The 21,298-nt window shown below is 37.4% G+C and overlaps 1 protein-coding gene across 5 annotated transcripts in view; it reads right to left on the bottom strand.

Annotated features, from left to right (window-relative positions):
* The window catches only part of FABP6 (fatty acid binding protein 6), a 45,926-nt gene that overhangs the window by 22,994 nt on the left and 1,634 nt on the right, over positions 1–21,298 (bottom strand). For all 5 annotated transcript variants that reach the window (XM_037397905.1, XM_037397906.1, XM_037397904.1 and 2 more), the window contains exon 2: positions 21,129–21,216. The gene's annotated coding sequence lies outside the window, so the exon portion shown is untranslated. The remainder of the gene's footprint in view (positions 1–21,128; positions 21,217–21,298) is intronic.

The raw sequence follows: 21,298 nt of genomic DNA, 5'->3' as shown, positions 1-21,298 counted from the left end.
CACCTTTGCTGCTGATTGTTTTTTGACAGAAATTGCTCCCTAAACAGTCATGTTCAGTGATTATTTGTCTCCTTCCTTCTTCCTCTGATTACAGCCAGACTGGGATATCCCTGATCCGCATAGAAATGAATATTTTACAAGTCAGTGCTGTCCTCAAAGGGGCTTGTGCAGCATTAGGTCTCCAGATTTACTGTACTAGCAAAGAACAGTGTAGTAATGAGGTAGAAGCAATAGGCTACAAATGAGAAAAGAGCTAAAATAAAAGGATTTTGTCTTGGTACATATTTGACTGTAAACTAAAATTACCATTGAGGTCCTGCCTTTATATATAAGGAATTCTCACCAAATTTTGTAACTACTCTCACAGAGCCAACTCCACATTGTATTAACTCTTCCTGACTCTTGACTCAGAACATGCACTGTATTTTGCCTATGACCATGAACAGCCGGGAAGCACCACTATCAAAAAAGCAAGCACATTGAAGTATGATTTTTGATGTGTTCGTGTGTTGTATCAAGTTCTCCTGTTTTCCAGATCTCTGCATGAGAAGTTTTCCCACAGCTAACAGCATTTTGTGCAAAATAGTAACTACTCCCTGTGGTATATGACAGTAGCACAGATTTTCCCAGAACTATTGAGAAAGCACAGTTACTAATTGCAATATGCACACCCAGGCTGATACAGTTGGCAACAAAAATGCTAATGAATGCAAGGAATTTTGTTCTCACTGTGTAAGACCTGTCACAGCCTCATCAACTGCCTTGAGAGTTTTAAGTCTACTGCCTACTTCCATGTTGTTAATTATCCTAGTCTCCCCTCAGAAGAACGTTCAAGTCCAAGTCACACACAGCTCAAACCTATTCCCTTCTGGGTGTATTGCTTTACATTAATCTATAAACAAATGCATAACATAAGTATCAGTCCAGTTTTCCTCCCCATTCATAGCTCTCATACTTCTCTTCTGACCATTCACCAGCTCTGCTAACAGAAGAGCCCTGAAATCCAGTTATATTCAACCTTGACTCACTGGGTGGACCTTCTCTCCCATTCAGCCATGTGAAGTTTTGTGGTTGCTTTACGCCTAATGACTGACTGTCTCTACTTGCTTAACTCTTTGAATTGACTCATTTTTTCCAGCATTTGGGAATGATTCAAGAGCTTATTTTGGCTTGACCAGATCTGACTCACCCTGGGTGACTTCAGAAATTAGAATCAAATTGAGGTTGGGGTAGAAAAAGCAAAAACAACAGTCAGATTCAGTCTCTCTACTGATGTGACAAAGAATTCCTGGCCTCCAATCTGAATGCAGAAGCAGTATTTTATCTGGTCAATCACTGGTCCAAGCTTGCATCAATCAGCCAATCTGATTTTATTCTGAGGGAAAAACATAATGAGTCTCATGAATACTTTTTATATTAGATTTATGCCAGAGGAAAAAACAATTACAAAAATTTCACTGTACACAGTGATAAAAATTTAAGAAACCCATTAATATAGATAGATATAGGAACCCACGATGAAAAACCAGAGAAACAGTACCAAATTTCCCCAATTACAATGCATTAAACTAGACATCAGTGTTTTGAACTATAAAATACTACTTTGTTCTAATAGAGTAGCTTACACAAGCATTTAAAACTTTTATATTTCATACATGAGACAGTTGCAAAGTCTCTTCTATGCCTGCAAGCACAGGGTAGGCCACGTTATGAAATATGCATAAAGGGACACTGTCAGGTGAAAAACATCAGGCAAAATTCCAAGAGCTTTACTGCGTACTTGATCAGCTCTTTGCTGGGCAAACTACTATCAAATTCAATGGGAATTCTGCCTGAGCAGAGAACAAGGAACGTAATACTCAACAAGCAAGCAAGCAAACAAAAAATGTATTACATAAAAGTTGGTATTACTAAAAATATAAAAAATGCTACAATATTAAAGTCTAATGTACTACTTATAATTATGCAGTTAGCGAGACTTATGCAATCTCCAGGCTTAGGTTGTGAAAATAAGTGTTCAGCTTTTTTAGTTCCATTCTGTTCAACATTTGCTAAGATGCTACTGTTGCATGTGAGCTATCAACATTCCTTTATTAAAAAAACGCAACCAAAATTTCTATTGAAAAAGCAGTAATGAATTGGATTTAGGTTTAGAAAAACTTAGCATGCAAATCCTAAAGGAGCAGAATTTAACCTGTCTACAATTTGATTGCAGCACCTCATCAGCTAAGGTGTCAATGTCAAATCATTTCTGTCTTTACTCATTTCAAGGACATTAAGAACTTCCTCATCTTTGCGTGAGGGCAACCCTTGGGGAAAAAAAAAAGAAGTTAGACTACACTAAGCTTTGGATACCTTGTTTTTCTTTGGAGCCATCAGTAGTTTACACATCTAATCCAAAAAAACCATACAACTATCTGTTGTTTTGCAAGAGAGCTTCAGTGAAATTAATTTGATAGCACAAGGCAACTGACTTAACTATATCAATCATGTTGCAACAAAAATTTATTAGATCAGAAGTTGCTCCTAAATACATCTTCCTCAAAGGTATGTACAATGCTTCATCATAATTTATTCTATTCCAATTATTGAAATTTAATCAATACTGATTTTTACATCTTTGATTCTTTATGGATAAGAGATTTCCTCCTTCCTCCTTCTGTTTGTTCCCCTGCACTGCTAAGATATTTGGCTGTTTTAGCTTTTATGCAGAATCCTAGCTGCAACCTCTCCACTACTATTAAGAGATAACATGATTTAATTCTGTTAATTCTTTTGGGACAGAGACCCTTACATTGCATTTTACAATTCACCATACCTTATTTACTATAGAAACATGTCACTTGACAGGATACATCATGAAATTCAAGTTGCATTTCAGAACATTTTTGTCATTCAAATGGATGCCAAAGGAGAACAAACTGACCACCCCCAGACATGTACGAGATTGAAGTACGAGAACTGATGATGAAACAGTCAGTAAACATAACATCTAACCGACATAGTAATCAATGACAAGGGGGTGAAAGTAATACTAAATGCCAGTGGTGCTCCAACATTAATTATCTAGGCTAGAGATCTCAAAAACACACAAAAAAAGCCCCTTGTATGAAGGTCAGATTGCTTAGAAGCAGTGTTGCAGTTTTAAATAATTCTCAGTCTTTCCCCCATAATAAATAGAATGACACAGCACGGTTCATTTGTTTTTCTAACAGTTTTCCCTCTCTTTTTATTCCATTAGTTAGGTTGAGCCTAAATCGAGGAATCCCATAATCTTGCAAAAAAGCAGTCCTTTAATATGTCTATCCTTTTCAGAATTAAGTATCTCTATTGCAGTTTAATTTCTGTATTTTTCAAACTAACATAAACCATGCTAGGAAAAAAAGCATTTTTAAATCCATTCTCAGTGTTTTTGCTGCCTAACTATGCCTATTAGAAGCATGAAGAAAGACAACCCCACTCCTAACCAACCATTTCAGTAAATAGAAATAAATTTAAGCTGGCGAAGGTATCTCTTTTCCTAGTAGAGTATGTACTATTCAGCATGGTGGTTTTAGCTGTTGTGGGGAAGGAACTCCATCTGTTAAAAAACCCTGTGCTGTACAGCTACATCAGCATATCCTTGATACTGCAGACTTGGCCCGTATTCTGTGATAAGCCTCCACATGGGGAATTAGATTAGTACAGCTATAAAGAAATGCAGCATAGCTACACCAACGTATTTCCTCACAAGGATGGCAAAACAGTTGTTGAAAGCTTGCATTTTTCTTTTATTATTTGCTGGGGAGTGAGAGGGGAGAGTTTCAGTTGGACAACTCTAGAAATAAGAGAATTTGTGTTAGAAGAGATACTAATTCTGTATCATCCTTCATATGTAATTCAGTATCATACATTACTGCTATTACTCCAGTGAAATAACATGGTGTGTTTAAACTTTCTGCGCTATTTTCATGCATTCTACTACTATTTAAGAATCTGCAGTACCTACTGAGCACGACTGTTCAAGTTTCCTTCCCCAAGGCAGGCATATTACTTCACAACTTAATCTCTAGCAGTTAAATTAGTAACAAAATAAACAAACAAACAAAATAAACAAAATAAAAGTGTGGTGACATTGAGCATTTGCCTAGAAAATACAGTTATATGCTTTAATTAGAACATTTAAACTCCTAGTCTACAGATACCACAAGTTAGTTTGAAGAAAACACTATACAGCCTCAGCAGATTCCACACCAAGAGTTGGTATTAACCAGACAAACAAAGACAGGATTTGGTACATGACAAAAATGCAAGCATTCCTGATTAACATCAACAATATAAAAATTGGACTTTTGCAGCTTTAGAAGTCACTTGACCAATAGAAGAATTGCAAAAATCTGAACCACCCCATTCCAGTTTTCAGACAGAGGCACATTCACAAAGTCCTGAATTCAGCCTTGGTGTCAGTCGCTATGGGCCGTGCACAGCTCTGGAGAACTGTACAATGCGGGTAAAAACATTCTGTGAAACACCACCACCTTCCTTCTTAGGGCCTTGTAATGCCCACCCGTACAATCCAACAGTTTAAATTTCATTGAAATGCTCTGAAACCCTGCTCAATGTCCCAAAATCACCTGTCAAAACTCTTCACGGACTCCTGCTAACAAAACAACCCTCTTTGAATATAAACAAGAATCCAGTTCTGCATATTACGTGTTGGCAAAACTTGCATTGGCTTCAACTGTCAAGTAGAACACAGCTGATAATCATGACAAACAACAAACGCAGAAAGCTCAGACACAAGACCCAGCCACTCTTATCTTATGGAATGCAGTTAAAAGGAACAAACAATGTTTTCCAAATTATCAAGATTAGTTCTAATCACATTCATCTTCTGCCTTTAGACTTGCCTATAAATAAATATTCAGAAGTCATGGCTAAACACAGCTGAATGACAGTCACAGAGTTGTTGTTATACCTTGGCATCTGCAATTTTATGGACTTGTCTGTGACAGGACCAAGGAAAAGGATTTATTAGAGTTTCCACTTTGACTGCATCACCCCAACTCTATGTTCCCGAGAAACATTTGGACAAGCAACATTTACTGTCTTGCAAATTTTTCCACTGATCACCATGTGTCCTTATCATTGACAGGACAATCGAGTCTCTTATGTTAATCGTCTCTGAGAAGGTTTTGTGGACCAGCTGCCAATCACCTACCCCGACATAATAAACCACAGTGGTTTATTGATCACAGTACCAGGACCACAGCCTATTTTGATTTGGAGATGATGGAATGTTTTTTCTGTGGCTGTAAGGCTTGAGTTAAAGGGAGTCCCTGAACAAGGGCCACACACTTTCCCAACTATTGACAATCAAGCATACCCCTAAAAGATAACAGAGCAAGCTTGAAGGATTCTTTCCCTTGATGTGCAAACTAATTGTAAATAGTGTTTTCTCAGAGTTAGAAGTTAACTTGGTAAGAGCAATTAAAAGTGACCTGACTTTATCAAAGGAAATGACTTGGCAAGGACGGTGCTGGGTATTGCTGATGAGCTCTGATGGGAAGATAGGCTGAGCCCGAGTACTCCATAAATTGATCCTACCTGGAATTAGATTAGGTAATGGTAAGAAAGCATGCGTGTCAGATATGCATAAAATACAGGTGATACACTTTCCCTTGTTTTGAAATACACTTAGCACAACAGGTTCTACAACTTAAAGTCCACAAGAAAACAGAACATGAGACACTAACAAGAGTAAAGATCTGTAAGAGAACACAATGTGATATATTGAGAAGAGCAAATGGTTTAAGATCTAGAAAGAATTAAAGCAGTCAGAAGTGCAGATACCTTAGTAATCAGGACCTAATGTTCACATTGTCATTTCACTGTGTCAATGATGGAACTCTGCAGTCTTGTGGCCAGACTGTGCCTTTTAGGCACTCTTATTTCAGGGAGTGCTGAAAGTCACTGCACGCCAAGCATAGTTTGTTGTCAACGTGCAGCACAATGCCTGTGTCCTGAAAGCAGTACAGTTTTTTCTCCCTTGCATAACTAACACTCATAGGTTTTTAGCAAAGAGAGGTCTCTACAACTTTAGGCCAGCCAAGCCTGCTGATAGAATTAAGGCACGCAGCTATCCTTAATGAGGTGAAGGAAGGTATTTCCCACCTGAAACTCCAAGTAGCACACACTTCTTGATCTAAATGAAAAGCTGTTTAGCACATGGCAGAGAACAAAGAGATTTTGCAAGATTAACGTCACTGTTAAAGATGAGGTGGGATGACAGCACTCAGCTCCAGCTGCTGAATGCTATATGCATACCCCTAGGCTACTGACAAGATGGTAAGAATGTCCTCAGCTAATCCTCATTTTGGGGGAGGAGGTGAAAGGGAAAAAAGGACCTTAATTTGAATAGCTAAAAATTTGTACCATTTTCCAAAGAAAGTAAGGACATAAGGACACAACTACTCTCCTCTTCTGCCTCCTTTCCCAAAAGGCTGACTGGGAGAATCTCTGTAGTTTATTTCCCTATATATTCCCCTTCAAAACTTGCGATATTTTAAAATTAATAATAAACTTGTCATTTTTATTAGACACTAGGGACTATTCATTATTTTTATCAAGAATGCAAAAATACAGAGTAGAGAGAAACACATACAGTCTGAGGTACATTTTCAAGATTAGAGGAGCTGAAAATACTTGTCTGTGATGACAGCATTTCTTGATTTGGTAAAACCATGCACATCAGATGAGGCCTGAGTAAGTAAGAGGGTTGATAAAACTGAACTCTACTGAAAGACAGAAAGAGATAGACAAAGGAGGAATACGAACCAATCCTCTAGCAAAATGTCACCAAAAAAAATCTAGTAAAAAAATGTCTGGCATTGAAAATTGCTAACTGCAAGTTTTTATTCTAATTTTAGTCAGAGAACAGAGCATCTGATAGAGATGAAATGTGCACATCAGGCACAGAGACATTAGCATACACAATTGGGCCATGACCTCTCCAACTGTTGTTAGTGCTTTTCCTGTGTGTTTTCTGACACCATGAGGGACAAATTCATTCTCAGTGTAATTGGATTAAAAAAAAAATATAGGTGGAATTATATCAGAGATATTACCCTGAATGTCTTTATACTGATGTGACTATACGGTATTGGAAGATTCCAGCTCAGAGTTGCTTCCTACACAGCCCCCACCCCACCCCCCAACTGTGGACCTCAGTAACAGCTGATGGGGTTTTGTTGCTTTTGTTTGGTTTGTTGTTGTTTGGGTTTTTTTAACTGAGCGCTTAACTATATGGCATGGCTAAGCTTTCAGTGCTTCTGTTTGGCCTTTTTAAGCTATGGGGAAAGGCTTGAAAAATTTGGATACATTGTCATTTACGCCACACCCCTCCTCTTTGAACAGTTTCAAAACTGTTATTACAAGAGAGACAGAAAGAACCCAGTTAATGTGGAATCCTAGGCTCCACAGTGTCCCCATTTTACAATTCTCAAAACATCAGATAGATAGCAGATAGTGAACTCAAAGAAAGATCCAATTACAAAACATACCAGTTATGAATGGCATGTGGACAATAAGACAAGGATGTGAGACAACAGTTACTCCATCTTATTCAGGTAAACCATGAAGTCAAGGTGACTTCAAGAGGCACTGCCAATTACAAGCACACTTTTGAAATCTACCTAGAAGTTCCCCATACGAACTTGTCCTATTTTGTTAACCTTACTGCAGTGCTTAGCTCTGATTTGCAGCCCATCCATATATAATTGTTGTATGTAAGGCAATATCTAGCTGGAAAACATACTTACCTTCACCAGTCATTTTACTGAAATACATCCTATGGGTCATGTAAACCAATTAGCAAGAAAGCTGAATGTGTCAAAAACTCTCAATTGATGGGGAGAAATTAATTTGTAATTTATGGAATAACTAGATGCATCTGAAAGACTAATTACCTAGTTACTGTGTCTTTGTCAAGGACAACAGTTAGCACTTACCTGGCACTTTTCATTCTCAAGTTGTTTTTAAACATTCACTATAATTAAACCACATTACACCTCTGTAAATGAAAAGTTATTGTCCATATTTCACAGCCAGCAAAGCTGAAGCTACAAGTGACAAAGAAAAGGACACAGGGTCAGAGATGTGTTGGCATCTGCTTGCTTCAGCTTGGGAAGTACAATAGTTCCAAATGATTACTAGTCAATTCTGTTTCCTCTATTGTCCCATCTTCTTAAGCTTTATCAGCACAAAACCCTAAATGAGAATAGACTATGTAAGATTCACATTTCTGTAAGTAATTAAGGTCAGTATTTCACCATTTGTTATTCCTATATGACACGAAATTTCTCTCCAGGGACCACAGGTAAGGAAAAGCCACACCTCAACAGTTGTAAATTCTCTTGATCCTGGGGTCAATAGAGCTTGTCTACAAATGGAGAATAACCTCAGAATAACACTGTGTTTCCACAGCCAAGGAACAGAACAGATGCTTGGATATATTATTAAAGGCGAGACTTCTGTAATTTGCTTAGAAGACTTTACAAGAAAATCTAAATAAATTACGCATGCTAACTTACCTATGCTTAAGTTTAGCCCGCCCAATGTATCCTAGCTGCAGTGATAATGTTGTCAAACAATGACAAGTGAGAGGAATTGTGTATACCGTGTCACCAACGCACTACAGGCATGTCAGTAGTTTATGTGTTTCAACCCACAGCCTATGCCAAAACAACTAATTCTTGAACAATATATGCATTCATTTGAGAAGCGTATTTTTGCACGGAGGCAGGGAGGGATCAGGATAAGAACAACACTGCAGTTATAAAATGGGCTGCAAGATGAAATGCAACACACTTGTATGTGATACAAATAGTCTTTCTGGTACTGCAGGAAAAGCTGCATAGTTATTTGTATTACCGTGGCAGGTGAAGGTTACAGCCAGGGTTGGGCCCAATTGTTTTGTGCTTTATATAAACATAGAAAGAGACATCCATGTGCCTGGCAATCACCGTTTTTGAAAGTACTTCAATCAGAAGGAAAATTTAAAGATAAAAATAACAAAAAAATAAACAATCCAACAAACACAAACAAACCCCTGTTTGGTAGCTTGTGTCAAATCAAAGTGAGATGCATTTGTGGAGCAGCCCTAGAGCTCAAGGGTTAGGTGCCATACATTACTGGGGAAGAGCGCAATGCTGCCGCCTGCTCATGCTGTGCACTTCCACAGAAAACAAGAGCTAATCAAGTTCACATAATTCATAAACGAGCACACAGAAAATACCGCAGAAAAGACTCAGGAACAATTTTACACATAAAGCAAAGACTGGTGCCCAAGTTTCTTCTCATTCAAACAGTGGTAATATTAACTACCCAGCATGTTCCTAGAAGTAAGGGGACAAGAAAACAGGTTGCAAATAAAAAACAGAACTGTGAAATAATCAGAAGCCCCAACAGGCTCTTTTACTTCAAATGCCAGTCCTGCCTTAGACATTTTTTGTCCTTTCAACTCTTGAAACACTACACACAAAAGTTATTTCTCATAAAGATGCTGCAGTAACCAGGAGATCTCTTGACTTGAATCAATCAAGAAATTTCCAGAATAGTTTCTCAAACACAGTTTGGGAGGTCAATACTGTTGGGAACAACTTTACAGAACAAAAGCTCAGGTATCTATTTATACTGAACTCATTGCTGTTGTAAGTTGACTCATAGTAAGAGGTATCTGATCCTAAAGAGCATGTGTATCTATAATTCTATCTTTTGTGCATTTAATATCTGATAAAATATTCTAATTTCACAGTCCTACAAAGAAAATCATCTGTACATTCACAAAACAAGTTCCTTTACAGCTCTAGTATGTTCCATCCCTACCAGAGAATGTATTGACCTGCAGCCCTGTCCATACATTGAGATGGATGCAGCTGCATGTTTGTCCTGCTTTCTTGAACTGGGCAACGGTTGGGCATAAACCAATGCCAATTCACAACCTTTTAGACACGTTAATATAAAACCGCCTTTGCAGGAAAAGAGCTGTCCCCCTGCGAGGCCCTTAATTAACATAGCTTCACAGGTTAAGCTAATGTGACCGCATCTGAGCATGTCTATATAGACATGCTGTGTCAACAGTCCCCTACTGACTGGCTCTGCGTCGTGAAGAAGGGGCATCTCTTCCGAGGCAGACAGTTATCTGAAAGGAAGTGGATGGCGATCTGCAACTCACTTTCTGTAACCACGCAATGTTCACGATCTTGGTATGTGATGATGGATCTGAATTCAGCCTAGATCTGTTTATGAGACGCACACTCCCACGTAAAGTTTTGCTGTACTGATGTTACTGTAGCTACCCACCGATCATTTTGCTTTGGTCTTAGCTCTTAACTGAAGGCCAGTGGGCAAGTCAGTGTGGCAGGCTGAATCAAGTATTAAAGACAATCATCCTATTCTTCCTTCTTTCTTTCTCTTTTGAAGAATGTAGATTATGTAAGTCAGTGTTCTGTAAAGCACTTTAAGAGCCAGTGATTGTAACAAGCAATTTCTGTGCCAGCTCAACACAGTACTTGAAGGAGGAAAGATAATTACTAATAGCACAAAACAATTAAAAGAATTGTTTGAAAGGGACCGTGTGAATAAACAGCTCAAGAATTAAGGAAAAGAACTAAATATACTTGAGACACCTTGGTCAAATCATTTTCATTTAGAAAAAAATATATTGTTCAATGATTTTCCTCTATATTATTCACAGATGGTTAAGAGAAATATTTATGACAAAAGGAACAAGACAGAACAAAAGCCTAGATGAAATAAGAGCTATTATTGAGGAAGAGGTACAATGGCAGAAATAAAAAGATTACATTTAATTGTCAGAAATGAACTGGGTCTTTGATGTTCAGCAGACATGAACTGAAGTCATCAATTTAAGAGAGCCACTCTTAGGCCAGCTGAGCAGCTACCTCTAACAGTTACAGGAACAGAGTGATGTTTACACCACTTGCAATGATTTGCCATGTGCCTATGGAGGAAAAACAGTTCTAAATTTTCAAAATTACCATTTGCTTTGGACATTGAGGATTTTCACCAGCTGATTTAAGGTCTGGTTTAAAAGGCCCTGAAAGCCTGTGAAGACATTCTAGTAAATGGGTTTAATTCCTATGCTGAAGGAATGAAGCATGTTTCCATCATACTTTCGAATGTATTTTGTATTTTGATGTCAGTGTTTTAACAGAAGGACATCAAAATGTTTATCTGCTGTGTACCCAATGCACTAACTAAATGCACTAAAGAGAAAATAATTAGAAATTCATTTGCTTTTTCATGTAACAAAAAAACCCAACACTGATCTTTAAAGGAAGGTGTACCCTGTTTTACTCGGCAAACAAGGACATTGCATATAATTTAAAGGTGAATGTTATATATTTTACTTTAACTACACAATACTATATATAGTAATGTATGTGTTCAACACCAAGAATAATTTTGCGGAAAGGTTTAGGAATGGCAGGGGAAATCCTGAGAAACTTTTCACTAGTACTTTCACTTAGCACAATTTGATCCCTTCCAAACATTTTAAAATGGTTATGATCAAACACAAACAATTTCCAGCAGCTTAACAGATTACAAGTAGTCAGCTGAACCACTGCATGAGCCACTGGATCTCAGTCCTTCTCTGTCACGAAATGAAAAATAATAGCTGACACAGCAGTAAAATACATCCCCTTGTGACAACTTGCAGGACTTTCTCTTGTAGAAAAGAAACAATGTTTCAAGTAACCTCACCCTTGGAGTAGATTCATATAGGCTGCTACAGTAACATGGGTTACATTGGGCAATGTGTTAAAGCAGTGTTACTTAATTATACGCCTATATAATTTACAAGTTGGTTTATCAGTCCCAGGTGAATTAGGTAGTATAAGAGCTTAGTAAAAGAGAAAAATGGAAATCAAAAGAGGTAAGTGAAACTCTCAATCCTCTTTTCAACTTGCTTATCAAGGTAGTTTTTTTCCCCACCTTAGTTCAGTTAAGACAAAAGAAAACTTCTTCAATGCTCATTCTTACACAAGCTAACGAAGTGACAGTTACATCCTTCTGAAAACATTTTCTTTCCGCTTCCATGAGTAATTTCCCTGGCCTCCCCTACATGTATGCAAAGTAATTGACCAGCTGCCTATTCTCTCACAAAATCAAACATAACCCAACTTGCAACAGGTCTGGCTATATGTCCTATCCACATAGGACACTTTTTGTCCCCGTCTTTGCTGTTTTATTATTTCATTAAACACAAATTTGAATACAAATTTACTCCAGATTTCAAAAGGACAGTGAACCTGCTAGATATTTCTTTACCTGCAGCAGCACAGACTTCTTCAGCAACAAAAGAATTATTTAACATCTAATTGACACTCTGCAAACAACTATTATTAAACAAAAATACTCTGTGAAGAATCCTAAACAAATATATTGTCAGATATTTTAAACCAAAAGATAATAATGTGCAGAATCCTCCATTAAATAATAATATTTAGTACTTATAACTGGAAGTCTAATGTGTCAGCCAAATATCAGCTATTACTTGATCATTGCTTTTCTCAGGTGCCCTGACATTCTGTACCATTTCTTCTCCCAAAACACAGGTGACTAGCAGTAAACAATAAATATGGTTTTCAGAGGTGCTGCTCAAATACTTCCAACTCGCATTTTCTGGTGCAAAAAAAATATAGTTGCTGTGCTCATCCCATAAGAAAATCAACCTAGATGTGATCTGATAAGAGACAACCAAACCTACAAGATGTTAAATAAACTAATGATGAGTTAAAAGGTATTTGAAAGATTTGGCTTACTTGGAAATTTCCAGGAAATATTTGTATAGTATATTTTCTTGCTGTTCTCCTTATGACTTAAAATACATATTAATATTTTAAATTCATAGTTCTAATATTTTAAAATCATATTAAATACATTCCTGCCAAATATTTGACTTGTCTTGTTTATTTGTCACAAACATTCCAAGGGAGCTGTTTCACAAACAGCATTCTTAAAATAATTAAAAGAGACTGAACAGAAATTAATGGATCTAGATAATATATTTATAGAAAAAATAATTATATTTGTACCTTAATTTACAAACAAAGAAATGCAAGAAAAGACAGTAGTTGCATGGGTAAGAATAGAAGTCAGGCAATGCCAAAAGTAAGTTTGCACACACATCTTTTGTCTCTTAATACATATTTGTATAGATAGCATTTAAGTACCTGGTTGCATTTTTCAGTACCATATCACTCATTTTTCATACCTTTAGCCATAAAAATGTCTCAATTATATTCTGAAACTCACTTATATATCAAATATTCATAAGACATATTGCATTACTTGAAATACAATTTCTGATCATTTAATTGCACTGCAATTTTACTTTGCCAGCTGGAATTATTGAGACTTAGAGCTACACAGCATTTGGCTTTTGATAAATTAACCATTCCTTCATTTTCATTTATTCCCTTAATATTTTTCAACAAAAATCTAAAAATCTCTCCCATAGGTGTCCTGAAGTATTAAGAACTAGAGCTTAGAATGTAAATTCTTACACAATCTTAGTTACAAATAGCCCCTTTCATCCTAAAGAATACCTAAATGTCCATGCATAACACATAGAATTCACTAAATTAGACATTCCTGACTGGAATTCAGGAGCTAAGGAAGGAAGACATAGATCCTAAGAAGTTGGTTTATATTGCTTGAGATATAAAGCAACATTAAATCTTGCAGAACCTGTCATTTTTATAGATGAATCTCTGGGTGATCCTGAAGTATCCTAGTGATTCTAAGAAAATCATTATCATGGCTTTATGAGGACATGTTGGCAGGGGATTAAAGCCAAAAAGCAGCTTCTGAACTTTCATCTCAGGTGGGAAAGTCACTGAAACCCAATTCTGTTCCAGAGCAGAACCTCACACATTTCAGCTGCAACTTAAATACCTAAGGCTACTGCATTCATTTTAACTGGAAAAAACCCCACCCAAAACAAAACCCAACACACAAACCACACCACCACAGAAACAAAAATGCCCAAGTCATCAAGACTAATAACCTAACTCTTAGGAAAAGTACCAGGAGAACTTCAGTTGCTTATTTTACATTCCAAGTCAAAGACAGCACCTCCAGGACACTCCAAAGACTACTCCCTAATCCCTATTCTGGAACAGCTTCCTTGAAGGAATTATTTTCTTCATTCTTGGATAATTACTTTAAAGAGAGAGAGAGAGAAAAGTGAGTTTTGCTCTAGAGCAAATCTTCAGGTACAAAGAGAGCCATTCAAAGGAGGCCATGCAAGCTAAGGCCAAGTAACACACTGGTATTAGCAACGACAAGCCCTTACAACAAGTCCTGGAATTGTTTCTTCTGCACTGCAAAGTAAAAGAAGTCAGTCAGCAAGTAGAACTGGCACAACTGCAGAGCTCTCCACACTGACAGCTGTGGCACCAATAAGCATCAAGGCCACTTCTACAGGTGCTTGGGCAGCTTGAAAAGATTATGCCACAGCAGCAACAGTATCTGTGAAACACAGTAACAGTTAACAACCGAACTATGAAAGTTGCAAGTTGCATGGCAAAGCCTCCCTAAGGAACGCCCTACTCAATCCGAACAGGGAATTGTTCTATAAAAGTTTCTGTGAGCAAGTCCTCTGCTACCTGAGCCGCTACTCGGTGTAGGATGCTGATTTAGTACTGATTCAGGAAAAGGCTGTTACTGACTCAATTAGTAAATCACTTCAGTATTCTGTAGGGATCTCCTACTCAAATTCAGGTAAGGCCCTGTCCTGCTTGCCATGTCAGGACCGTATTTCAATGAGTAACTGACACCTACTGTGCCATAAACTTCACTGCAAAATACATAAATAAGGAATGAAAAAACATACACTCAAAGTTTCCTCTTCAATCTACAATTGAAGGGGTAAAGATTTGGAGAATACAGAGCAGGTATCTATTAACTAATTACTGGTCAAATGTCAAAGGAGGTGCTATCATCCAGATCATTAAGGAAGAAAGGAGCTGCAATCTAACAGCCACAGGGAAGATCTTTAAAAGATTGACAGTATAAATTGCTAAATTAACATGGGAGACAAAACTAAACAACCTCTCAGTTAAATGCTTTCAGAATTTATTGGTTTGCTGAAAGCCATGACTGTATCCCAGAGCAGTAAGTTATACCTAAAGGAATCTGAAGAACTACAGCAGAATTTCACAACTAAATGTCTACAGAAGACACAACTAAATGTCTGGCAAGACACAGTTGCTTTCCCACCCCGTATCAAACCTCGGGAGCTTCATTATTTAGACACTTCAAGAACACACATGACTTTCCTATAAATGAATCCTCTGCAAACTGAAAGCTATGTTTTTACTTGCAAAAATATGCAATTGTGAATGGACTTACGACCCAGGTCAAAAGCAGCAGCCAGACATGGTAGGAAGGAGCATATACCAGTATTTGTGACAAGTCAGAAAAACTTAAATGTGTACATTGCAGAGAAGTCACAAATTAGAAACAACTGACCATATCCAAATATACAAAGACTTGCATCCCCACAGGAAAGAACACTGTATAGATTACTTGAAGTAAACTATTTCCATTTGATTTTTTTATACAGCCTTATATTTATGCTAAAACACTGTGAGACTCTGGCTAAAAGATCACCTAAAACTTGACTAATAATATATCCTACCCTGTTCACTACAAATCATAGACAGGGAGATCTTTAAACAGGCAGGAAGAAAGGAAAAGACTTAACATCTGAAGAAACCAGTTTTCAGTTTTCCTAGACTTAAATTTAGTAACACAGTCCCCAAGCGTGCTGCTCTTGGCACTAACAGTCATCCAAAGAGAACACACTAGCTACAGTTCTGCTTTTTGCAGAACACAGAAAATGTAAAACACATTCTTTTATAACAGGAAAATTAAACTTTCCTAAAACCATCAAGGAAAACTAATAAAAAATTGTTGAGGAAAAACACTTCCTCACAAGTCTGTTTAAAGAATGTATACAAGTAATTTGATTCCTGAATAGAGTCAGAAATTGCACTATGTTTCATGCAAGCCCTGAAAACAAAAATGTTTTAGATACAAAATTATCCACAGAGCCTAAGGCCTTTATGCTTTCAAAAATACTTAGGCTTAGCACTCAAAATTAAGACAAAATTAAGCTAGATGCCTCAAAAGATTAAGCAGTCACTTACTGCCCAAACAAACACTTGTTAACATTTGTAGAACCTTCCTTACCTCTTTGGAATAAAGCAATACAGCTGATAATCACATCATGTTTAAACTCTGAAACTAGAGTACCCATATAGTCAAAAGGACAGATGGTCTTCTGAGATCACTTCGGAGCTAGTTTAGTATCCCTTTCTGAACCACTGTCCTGAGAGTGATTCCTTTATCTGCTAACAGAGCTCCTAAACTGGCCATTCAATTTATGCACTAAATTATGTCATGTGAATACCTTCCTCTATACCTAAACCGCTATTGAAAATGAACTTTCTTAGGCATTTAGGTCCATGTTAACCAATTAGCATCTCCCAGACTGAATCCACCTGGTCTATCAAAGCAGAGGAATGGAAGTAGTACTTCCCTGCTTGCCATGCTTGATGAAGATGAGGCCAGATGGGCTGCCAGCCCATCATGAGGTTTGTAGCTTCAGCAAGAAGGAACTGGCAGGAACACAAAGCAGCTCATGTGCTGACACAGTGGTGTCCTTAGCCCAACAGCCTCTGGTACACTGATTCATCTATGGACCACAGTGCTACGAAAGGTGAATTGTCCTGATAATACTTTGAAAAGGATGCCCTGCAAATTCTGCTCTTGGATGCCTTAGTCACATTTTAGACTAATTTTGATTTACTGAGATTCCAAGATGCAAAATTGATTGATCTAGCTGGGCACTACAAAACTGTATCATGTAAATGAATGAATTCATTCCACACCCACAACTTTTAATACTGCAAATAAGTAACTGTGGAAGAGGACTAGTGCGTATGTGTGGGAAAAGGACTGGCACTTAATCTACTCAGAATTAGTTACAATCAATAAGATAACCATTTAGTAACAACCATCACAGTTTGAAAGACCCTATAGACCTAGTTTTCAGTGCATGATGAATTTATTTTTATGTGTATTAAATAATGAAAGATCTTTGAATAAGAGTATAATGTATGCGTGCAAAACTATAGGTAAGGTTTTAGATGCCAAAATATGAAACAATAATAGCATTGCATCTTCAAAGTTGTTTTATTTTATCTGAATAGAAAAATATGTGGAGATACAATATGGATACCACCAGTACCTACAGCTATACAAATTTCAGAAGATAGCAGAAACCAGCTTACAAGATAAAACAGGAAGCAGTTTTAAACTCGCATTTCTTTAAAACTATAAAATAAGTGTGAGAGGTGAGCAGGGAGCTAATGCCAGTGCTTTGCCCCAAGGACTCGCTTACAGTTGCAATTATTTTTTTTTAAAACATCCCCAACTACGGTAATTGATTTAAATCAATTATCCATATGTACATTAGGTAAAGCCCCAATCGTTGACTTCATCTCTTGTTCACAAAAAATTTATCATATAATTAAGTTTTCAAATTGCAGGGCAGATTTAATGATCATTCATAAACCTAACAAAACGAGTTCTACATTCATATGGCTACAAAAATCAGTTACTAAACATTACAGGAATGACACATTATTTTCTCCGCCCATATAAATTTTCTGTAATAAATCAATAATGAAGTTTCAAAAGAGCTTAAATGTAATTTAACCCTTACTTTGTTTGTTTATATTCTTCTGCAACACTTACAGACATTGGCTTTCATTGGTTACACGTTTTCTTTTTAAATAGGAAAGCCTTGAAAATTTCACAATAGCATATCATGCCTTGCAAACACTGAATAATAATGTTAAAATGGATTTATTAACACAGCATAAAACTGTGGTCACTAAATCCTAACTTGTGGAGATTTTCTGAGACCCTCAGACTTTCCTCAGGGTCACAAGAAATTGTTGTCACTATAGCAGTCACAGGAAGCTATTGCCACTATGATTCAGATTGACACAGAGAGAAAAGTATGCTTTTCAGTGTTGTTGCTGAAGTGCCAGCAAAGACTGGAGATATTAGAAGTCTATAAAACACAATCCCTTTAATGTGTGGAGTCAAAGTCTCAGCAAGGCTGGTAGAACTTCAAATTGTAAACCTCTAATCTAAAATTCTTATGCCCTGGTCCAGATATTAGGAAAAATACCTACTAACGTACCAAGACTCTATAAACACTCCCTATAAATCTACACACCCGTTTAGAGCTTTCATATGCCTACACTAAGACAGATCAGTTGCAGCATGAACAGGCATAGTAAACTTACACAGATCCAGCTAGCCTGGATACCAGTAACACCACATATTCCAGCTACTAGGCAATTACCAGGGTACAGCCCATTCCAGAGACTGCTACCACAGTTCCGCTGCTATTCGTAGCTAAATTAGGTTTGAGAAAGCTGATATTTGTAAACATGCTGCAATCATGCACTCTGGCTTCACTGCAACCCTGATTATACTTGATTTATGTATATTGTTCCATTACAACCTTGCATCTTGTGTTGGCTCTTTCATCACAGTGCACTTCTATGGAACTTAGTGCCCAGAGAATGATGTTACCACTACACATCTTAAACTACACACACCCAGACCCAATGAATTTATTAATTGAAACACAGGCATGCTGTGACAATTCACAAAATTCAAGAGTTTCTTTAGGTGAGTGCAATAACACGTTTTGGTCATGACAGAACAAAACAAATCAGTATCACTAATACTGAACAGCTCAGGCCTTTGAACAGTCAAGTCTGCCAGACCCGATCCTTACCGCATCCTTACTTCCACACATGGAAACAATTATTTCACCCATGTATAACCATACATCCAGATACAATCATATTTACTTCTTATAGGCATCATGCAGCCACATCGCATCTGTTCACTCACTCAACCCAAACTTATTACAACTTCTCCAGCTATCCGGCCTACCAATATGCTGTTAACACATCTTCACAGAGCTTTGCTCTTTTCTTGCTTTGAAATTCATAACTTTATTCCCTTCAATTCTATCAGTTCCTCTCTCAAATTCATATTTTCTTCTTTCTACTTCTGTCCTTTCTACCACTTGCTGAATGCACAGAGACTTGTTTTAATCTACAGAAAGTGTGTTAGTGCAATTTGTTCCATTAACTTAATCCATTTTATTTTGGCAGTTTCTAAAGGTTCCAGGATAGAAACAAGACCCCAGCTATGCCAATCACTATGCAAACCAGCCACAGAAAGACAAACCCTATCTTAAAGAGATTAAGGCTAGATTTAAAATAAACAGAAATTAAATGGTGATCATAGGAATTTGGGAGGGAAAAAAAATTATATAGCCAGCACTTTTTTGTTAAACTTACAAGTTTCACCCTGCATCTACATGCCTACTGTTGGTAAACTTCCATTTAAAGGTTACCTATTGGTATCATATTTCTGTTGGCCATTACACTAGTATATAAATGTCCTTATTTAGCCCTTGTTAAAAGCACATATAGCACCTTTCAACATGCAAATGATACTGCAAAAGAGCTGTTTACATTCTATTTTAAGACCCCCTAGTAGTTTCAACCACTTGGGTCAAGCACATAATCTCCTGTTATTGCAAAGAAACAATTCAGAGCATTAACAAGCCATACACCCAAATTTCTCTCCCATGCCCAGCATAAGGATTGCTGGGGACTCTAGTAGATGTAAAGATGACAGCATTTTAATGGTAATGGTCTGCCTGAGCAACACCTACAACAAGGTGGATTGCAGTAAGCATTAACCTCACTGATGTTTTACAAGAGGAAATCTTCCATTTTATGCCCATCCTCTATGTTAGTCTGAACTTAACATAACAAAAGGCCTGCTGAGCTGAGCTACTGGATCTCAATATCCCATCAGCTCAAGTGAGTAGCCTCTTTGTACTAGTTGCAATTTCTTGTAGTCTCAGAATTTACTGCTGCCCTTCTATGCCATGGCACAGCAGCACCAGAGAAATGAACTGTGGCTAACTGAACTGACCGGCTAGCACAATCAAAATCACTTAGTATCTACACAAGCCATGCTGTTTTATAGTAAGGACCATGACAGTTCTGGCTTTCCCTGCGTGAAAGCTGTCTGGCAATTTTGCAAACATTTATCTGAGTGCAAGTGTTTGTAAGCTTTTGGAATATAGTACTAGGTGTCCTGATAAAAAAAAAAAAATTACAAAAAATAGTACAGAATATATGACAATACATATCCCTGTACCCTACGAGCCCTTCTAGCTAATGTGATGCCTTTTCCTCACATTAGTCTTGGGGTAAATAAATAGATTACTACTAGTGTTAAAACAGTAACAACAAAACCATACTTCTAATGTACAGAACAATCCTGTGCATGCGGAGTATGGTTTGGTCTACTGTTGAAATACAGCTGGAGTACCTCCAAGCACAGTGAAATTCTTTGCGTAGGAGAGCAGCGTAAAGACAGTTTTAGTGCTATGTATGAACGATCTTCACTAATATGTTTCTTTAATCTAGCCTACTACTTGTCTGAATAAGGTAAAAGGTTTCTGGGAAACAAATGTTTATTTTCTATATGTCATATGTTGTCATAATCGCACATAACAAAAATAATGAGAGGGAAGAACAGCAGAGTCCTCCTTCCACTTCTATGACTATTTCTTTTAGACCAGGCTTCTTTGAGTTGAGAACTCTTTACGAATCATTTGCAGCTTCGGTGAACCTTCCAGAGCCACTACTGCATTCTCCTTGGCAGAACATACAGGAAAACCTGTAATCTCAGATCTGAATTAGAACTGAAATCCTTCCACACGGATAGCTTTGAAATGAAGGTAACTCAGTAGCAACACAAATCTTCTCGTTATTCTCCAGAATTCTGCCAAAGAACACATTGAGCCTTAGGGGCGCTCAGACAGCTGCCATCTTTCAAAGCATTATGGCCTCAGGATACAGAATACAGATCTTTTACAAATATGGTCTAACAAAATGACTTAGGAAGTAATATTAATGGTAGGTAGTTATGGAAAAGCTCACCAAATCTGATTCTTTTTAAGCCACAGATCACACGCTGTATCCATCTGCTGTTTCTCTGTGATACAGACTGACAAAGCTGCAAACATGGCTGGAAAAAAATACATTTGTAATTCAGTATCTACTGCTCCCTCCCCAATAAACCTATTCTATTCTACCCATCCACACTATCA

This window comes from Falco rusticolus, chromosome 8, assembly GCF_015220075.1.
Source record: "Falco rusticolus isolate bFalRus1 chromosome 8, bFalRus1.pri, whole genome shotgun sequence".
Taxonomy (NCBI): domain Eukaryota; kingdom Metazoa; phylum Chordata; class Aves; order Falconiformes; family Falconidae; genus Falco; species Falco rusticolus.
This window is presented reverse-complemented; position numbering and strand designations above follow the sequence as displayed.